This window comes from Elgaria multicarinata, chromosome 1, assembly GCF_023053635.1.
Source record: "Elgaria multicarinata webbii isolate HBS135686 ecotype San Diego chromosome 1, rElgMul1.1.pri, whole genome shotgun sequence".
In the NCBI taxonomy this organism is placed as follows: Eukaryota; Metazoa; Chordata; class Lepidosauria; order Squamata; family Anguidae; genus Elgaria; species Elgaria multicarinata.
This window is the reverse complement of record NC_086171.1, coordinates 115,741,081-115,748,146: the sequence shown is the minus strand read 5'-3', so window position 1 is coordinate 115,748,146 and position 7,066 is coordinate 115,741,081.

Genomic DNA, 7,066 nt, shown 5'->3' with positions numbered 1-7,066 from the left:
AGCTCTGGGTTGCGAGAGGAGAATTACCAGTGTAAGGATGCACATGAATCTGCAGCCACGCTGGAACTAAGAAATAGAACCTGTAAGTATGACTCATTTACAACGTTGGAGACCCAGTGTCACGTGACACTATGCGTCACAGTAACCCATTCAAAACGTTAGAATAACACCAGTGTAGATTCCCACCAGGGTGCAATTTCAGGTTTTTGATTTTGCACAACCTTTTCTTTGAAAGAAAGCTATTTCTATGACAACCACGTTTCGTCACTGGAATTATCCACGCTATGGAACTAAACCAGCTTTGCCTAGGGATGTTATGAGCATCTGCTTGGGTCTGCGAGGACAGTGGATGCCCCTGCGTCTGGCCCTCATGGACCCAAGCAGATGCGCCCGGCGTTAGGACAGACCCATGCCCAAATGCTCACAAGCCCCCGAGAGCACTCAGGTGTGAGTCTTCCCTGGCTTCTGACATTGTGCTCTTTCCCCCTCTGTGTAATGGTAGCCCAGATTAATATGCAAGTGCTAATAGGGCATTTAAGGGGCCCGTTGACGTGGAGGGAGGTTGGAAATGCATGGTTTCCCAAAGTCTGGGGAAATTGCGTATTTCCCCCTCTGCACAAATGGCAGCCACTATTAGTGTGGAGGGGAATACGCAATTTTCCCAGCCTTGCACATTCCCCCCACCACCAATGGAGGCCTTAAAGGCCCTCTTAACACTTGCATTAATAGGGCCTTTAAGGCCACCATTCACAGAGAGGAATTGCACATTTTCCCCCTCCACGCAAAAGTATTTGCATAACTTTTGCATATGCTAATTTCTATGTAGAAAAGTACACTGAGAAATATTGTAATTGAACTTCTGACTGTGAGTTTGGCTTTGAGTTTGCTCAGTCTGCTGTTATCCAGGTGCCAACGCTTGCTGGGCAACTTCAAGGCCCCAGTCTTCCCTCCCCTTCTTATGGTTCTTTAGCTTTGAACAGACTTTGGACTGGACAGGCCTTCAAACAGTGGACACCTAGCTCTGGTCCAGTTTATGAAAACAATAGATGTTTTATTTGTCAACTACTGATCACACAATGGCAGGCCCCTCTCTTTGTAAGTCTTCTTACCAACCTCTCTTCTGAATAACTAAACAAATATACATCAGGCTTCCAGAACTTTCTCTGGCCTGATGTCCATATGGCCTGCTTTACAGAGTAGGCCATATGGACTCCTCTGGACCTCTGTTTGAAGGGCTGCCAAGTCCAAATCTGGTTTCAAGATAAAGAAGCATAAAAGGGAGAACAGGGTACTTTAATGTGGTTGTCAGCAGCACCTGGATATCAGACCAAACAGGTATAACAGGTCACCATCTTCCTACTATAGTGGGATGTATTGGCTGGGTTCACACAGCATGACATCTCACAAAATTGTGTAAGGGTTGAGTATTGCCACTGAACTGTGGGTTGTCCTTGAAACATCAGTTTCTGTGTTGTGTGAACCCAGTTGCCCTAACAAACCATGGTTCAGCAACAACCCACGGTTTAATGATAACTCACACTCAACCTTGAGTGTGGCTTGTTGTGTTGTGTGAACCTAGTCAATGACTTTCTATTAAAATTATTATAATTATTTTAAATTTGCATCTCTGCATATAAATTAGCATATGCAAATTTTGTGCAAATCAGTGTGATCTTTGTTTTGGCAAGGCCAAGTGGCCACCTTTACTCTCGATTCACACCCCTATCACTCAGGGCTGTCTTTAGAGATGCATAATCATACTTTGAGTTTATGTTACTGGCATACTTTATTATAAGAATTATTCACATAGGGATCACTATTATTTTTATAGTATTCTTTTTCAAAATCTGAATGAGAAAGGCCTAAGATATTAAGGTACAATTAACCATGGATAAAATATCCCTATACAAAGGGAGGAACTAATGTGCTTATGTAAACATCTAGGCCTTTTGAAAGGAATCCGGACCAGACAGAGGCCTTAGCTAGACCTAAGGTTTATCCCGGGATTGTCCCAGGGTCATCCCTCTTCTTGTAAATGACACACAGGATATCCCGGGAGCAGGCAGGGATGACCCCGGGACGATCCTAGGATAAACCTTAGGTCTACCTAAGGCTTGAGACTGTCATACGTCAGTTCATTGAACACATTTCCTTGCAATGTAAGGAAACTGTGAGGCTGTCAGAGGAAAAACTGGAAAGGTGTGGACTGTTTTGGTTGCAGCTCAAGCTCAAGTCAAAAGAAGTGGATGGCATGCCCACCATGGCAGGGAGAACAGTGATTCGGGCATACAAATAAAAAGGAGTCCTGTTTGAAAGCACTTACAAGGCTTGTATGGTATATACAGTTTAGTTTAGAAAAGAGCAGGGGGGAAATAGAAGAAAGAAGAGTTTGAGACAAGAGGAGCCTGACTGGATCAGAACAAAGGTCCGTTGAGTCTACCATCCTGTTCCCAACAATGGTAGCCCATAGGAAGGGCCTGAGCCACCCCTGTACTTACACTCCAGCAACTGCTATTCAGTGGCAAATGGCCTTTCAACCTTGCAGTGCGGCTGAGAACTGTAAACCATACAGAAAGAGAGAGACAGAGAGAGAGAGAAACAAGAGGCCAGAATATGGAACAGTATGCCTAGGGTGTGTTTTGTTTTCAGTTGCAGAGAAGCTCTCCGCTCACTCCATGGTTAAACCTGGTTCCATCCAAATCTACCGTAAACACAGTGCAAAACAACAAACTGCTCCAACCTGCTTCGATACAGTGAAACAATCTGGGAGATCAAAAGACGTGTCAACATGCACGGCTTCTGTATATCACTGGGTGCAGCATATGTATCCTCCTGTTCAACGACAAAGAAACACGCACATACTTGTTTTGTATATACACGGCCAAACAAAACGAGTGAGATTTATGACACACGAACGTACCACACCCACCCACATTTCAGCAACGCTTTAGTTCTTCAGTGCCTCTGCATAAAAGCAGTGGCTTGTATTTTCCATTTCCCTGCCATTATCATGGTAGCTTGACATTATTTACAGTCCCCTGTTCCTCATTCTCAGACAAGGAAGGAGCATCTCAAACTGTTGCACTGCAAAAAGGATTATCATTCATTATGAACACATGACTATGGCAAAGTCCTGGGAATGCATTACGTAGGGTGACCATATGGAAAAGAGGACAGAGCTCCTGTATCTAACAGTTGCATAGAAAAAGGAATTTCAGCAGGTGTCATTTGTATACATGGTGAATCTGGTGAAATTCCCTCTTCATCACAGCAGTTAAAGCTGCAGGAGCTATACTAGAGTGACCAGATTTAAAAGAGGGCAGGGCACCTGCAGCTTTAACTGTTGTGATGAGGAGGACATTTCACCAGGTTCTCCATATATACAAATGACACCTGCAGAAATTCCCTTTTCCGTACAACTGTTAAAGCTACAGGAGCCCTGTCCTCCTTTTCATATGGTTACCCTACATTACGTGAGTATCATGAAAAACAAATCCAGGATGCTGGCTAGATATGGAATTTTGTGCTCTCTCGCAAACCTATTGTCCTTCAGAAGCCCCATTCACTTCTATTGATGATAACAATAATGAACAAAGACTGGATAGCCCAAGTCATAGGAAGTTTCTGTAAAATAGGGGTGCAGAATTGCATTACGGTGTGGGAACTAATTGCCCCAAACAGGCCTTCTACAAGACAGGTGATGTCATCCCCCTCTCCAGTATGATCTTTACCCCTTTTCAGAGCACTCACTCCACGGGCCATGTTTTGGTTTATATTGTTGGTCTTTAATAAATGCGCAAAACACAGATTTGGCTGCCGGAGATATGTAGACTCGTCAGTTTCCTTGTATGTTTCATCTATGAAAGAGAGCTATTAAATGGTAGTTATTAGCTTCCCCCCGCCCACACACACACACACACACTTTTTACAACTTCTTTTTGGAGTAGTTACTGCAGTTGCACAATTTCCCCCTCCATTTACTTTCCAGCCTTTAAATTTGCACAAATTTCCATGCACAAACATTCCTGAAAGTTATTTTTTTTAAAAAAAACTTAGACGGTGACTGACCAGGACAGAACAAATGGGTACTTACACCTGCACCAGCTGTACTTACTCCTGACCCCTCACCAAAGGGCCCCCATTCACTGTGTCCCATGCAGCCACCTTCTAAGGGTGTTTTTTTTAAAAAAAAAAACTGTCAGATTTGTGCACATCCACTGAAGTGCAGAAACCGCAGCAGTAACTGCTCCTAAAAGGAGCCGTGAAAGGGGGGAGAGTTAATAATTCCCATTTCTGGACTAGCTGGAGACTCGGGGAAGTGTTGAAAGGGTGGAGGACACTGACAAGTGTCAGTTTAAGACTTAAAAGTGAGACGATTATATTTCCAAGATGTCTCTCTCTCTCACACACACACACACTTTTGCTGTACTTAGTTCATTTGCTTCCCCCCACCCGCCACCATTTTTGGTGTTTCTGAATTGCACTAATGGGTCCCTCCTTTCTCTTCTCTCTCAGTCCTACACAAATATGTGCAAATTAGCCTAGATGCCATCTCACATTGTCAGTTTCCTTGTATGTTACCTACTCACCTTCCTGAACCCTTTGACAGCTGAAACGTACAAGGAAAGTGACCAGGCAAGAGTACACAAAAAGTGAAAAAAATCACAAAGAGCAACATGGGCTCTTTTGCTGCTCTTGCAGAACAGCTCTGTAGCCACTTGGGACAAGCTATGGTGCCGGGTTCAACAAGCCACCCAGAGAACAGCTATCCTCAACAACCCTACTGCAAGCCATCAGTTCTGAGAGTGGCTTGTTGGAGAAAGACAACCCATGGCCCACACCAGGTTTGGATATCATGATAAACCACGCTGATACTACCATGGCTCACAAACCACCAGGGGCAAACCCCATCATTGTTTGAAGTGGGGAGGGCATCTTAAATATTTTGCTTTTCTGCTCCCTGTAACAGCAACACAGCAGAAGATAACCTCAAATAATGTGTTTTGCTCATGCCTCCCACTGATTTGGGGACAGGATTCCTAGAATTGATGCACGCAGGGAAAGCAGTCATTTCACCTTCTAACTGGAGCTCTTTGCACTAGCAGTTCCTAGCATTCCTGAGCCAGACATGCTGGCTGTGGGATGCTGGGAATTATGGGACTTTTTCTATCTAAACTTGCATAGAATTCTGCCCTAAGTGATGCATTTCATAGAACGCAAGGATACCTGCAAATCTCTTGTGCATGAGTGCAGAACACTGCATGGTTCCTTGGATCTCAGCCCAAAATGTGCCCCGCCTATGAATTAGGGTCGTCATGCATATGTTGTCAGAGAGAGAAAGAGAGGTAAAGCATCACCAAAACAAGAAGATAATCTATCAATCATCTACCTATAATCTGTCAATCAACTATCTATATATGCACAGATTGATAGGTACATGATAGATAATTGATAGATTATAGATAGATGCACATATAGAAATATTATAATTCAAATAGAATTACAATACATCCCATAATTCTGCTACAGACAGTATGACCAGGTGACCTGTGTGTCTGTGTGATAAGCTGCCTGCCCAGGTCTTATGCTTTCTCTTTAAACTGGAATTGGCAGCCTTTCAAACAGAGGACTGACCTCTGTAAAAGACACCTGGCCACCTACAACATTGATTATCTACCAATGAAGGTTGCAATGCTATGCCTAGTTGCCCTGGAGTAATCCTATTGACTTCAGTGGGACTTACTTCTGGGTAATCACAAATAGGCTTGCACTGCAGATCAGTTAAACATTTAGGCCGAACGATAATAGAGATCGCACAGCAAATCTGGCTCCACTTTCCTCTGATTAAATATTAAAAGTGCAGAATGTTACATGTCAAGTGCTTTATATTTCACTTTCGATACAGTGCCTTAAAAAAAGAAAAAGAAAGAAAGATCCAGTGGGGCTTACCAAAGATGTGGATGTTTTGCTTCTTCTGTGTTTCTCAAGAAGAAATGCCAGTCATTGCTCCATGATTAGATTTCATTGCCTTTGCTTGGAAGTTATATTAGGCAGGGCAGGAGTGGGGAGAGATTGAGGCCCAGCCTGATAAAGCAATTCTGTTTGTCTCCTTAATGGCTTCATCAAGCAATACATAAACAGATCCTTGGTGCTTCTAATCATTGCTAAGTATTAATCCAAAGGTGTAACTTCTGCCTTTGAAGGCATTTGCCAAAGCAGGGAGCTCCCATCGCTGCATAACATGTCTTTCTTGCTTCAAGCCCATCAACAGACATGTTCCCTACCACACCTAAGGGAGATCTATCACATCATCCTGATTTTGGACTGGGATGCTTTGGTGCTAAAACTCCTCCTTTATGGAGGCCACTATACAAGCTATTAGGTCCCCTTCAGTACCCATGACTTCCCCCCGCCCTGGCATTGAATGTGCAGCTAGTGTTCACCTGTTGCAACATTACACTAGAGGAATTTAGACTGCAGCATTAGATTTATCTCTCATTACGAGCCAATTGAGATGTACATTTGTCAAAATAAATAGACAGTGTGGGCAAAGAGAGAAAGATGGATCAAGACTGTGGTGTGGGAAGAGGTGGCTTTAACTCTTTGCCCCTTGGCAATCAGAACTCCTCCCCACTCCCATTCCTGCTACTGGGACCTCTAAGGCAACTTACAGTGAAAATATCCAATGATTTAGGGTACAATCCTATCGATTAGGCCCTCAATGATAGGAAGACCCCAACTTTGGAGGCTTCCAATCATCCAGTACAGGGTGGGAGAGATTATCTTTGCCTCCCCGTCTTTCCACTCTGCATATTTTGTTAGACAGGCTTTTTAGATTGTCTAATAAGGGTGCTTTGGAGGGACAGGGAAGGAGGCTGGAAGAGGCTCAGGATAGCTTGTATCCTGGTCTCTTCAGTCTCCTCCCCGCCTTACCAACATCGGTGGTCCCTTAATGGGCATATCCTGGAACAGGTGAAAAATTTCTCTTACCTGGGGCTGTTATTCCATCATACCCTGTCCTGGAGTGCCCATAGATCGGCCACCCTTAATAAAGCTTCAGTCAGTT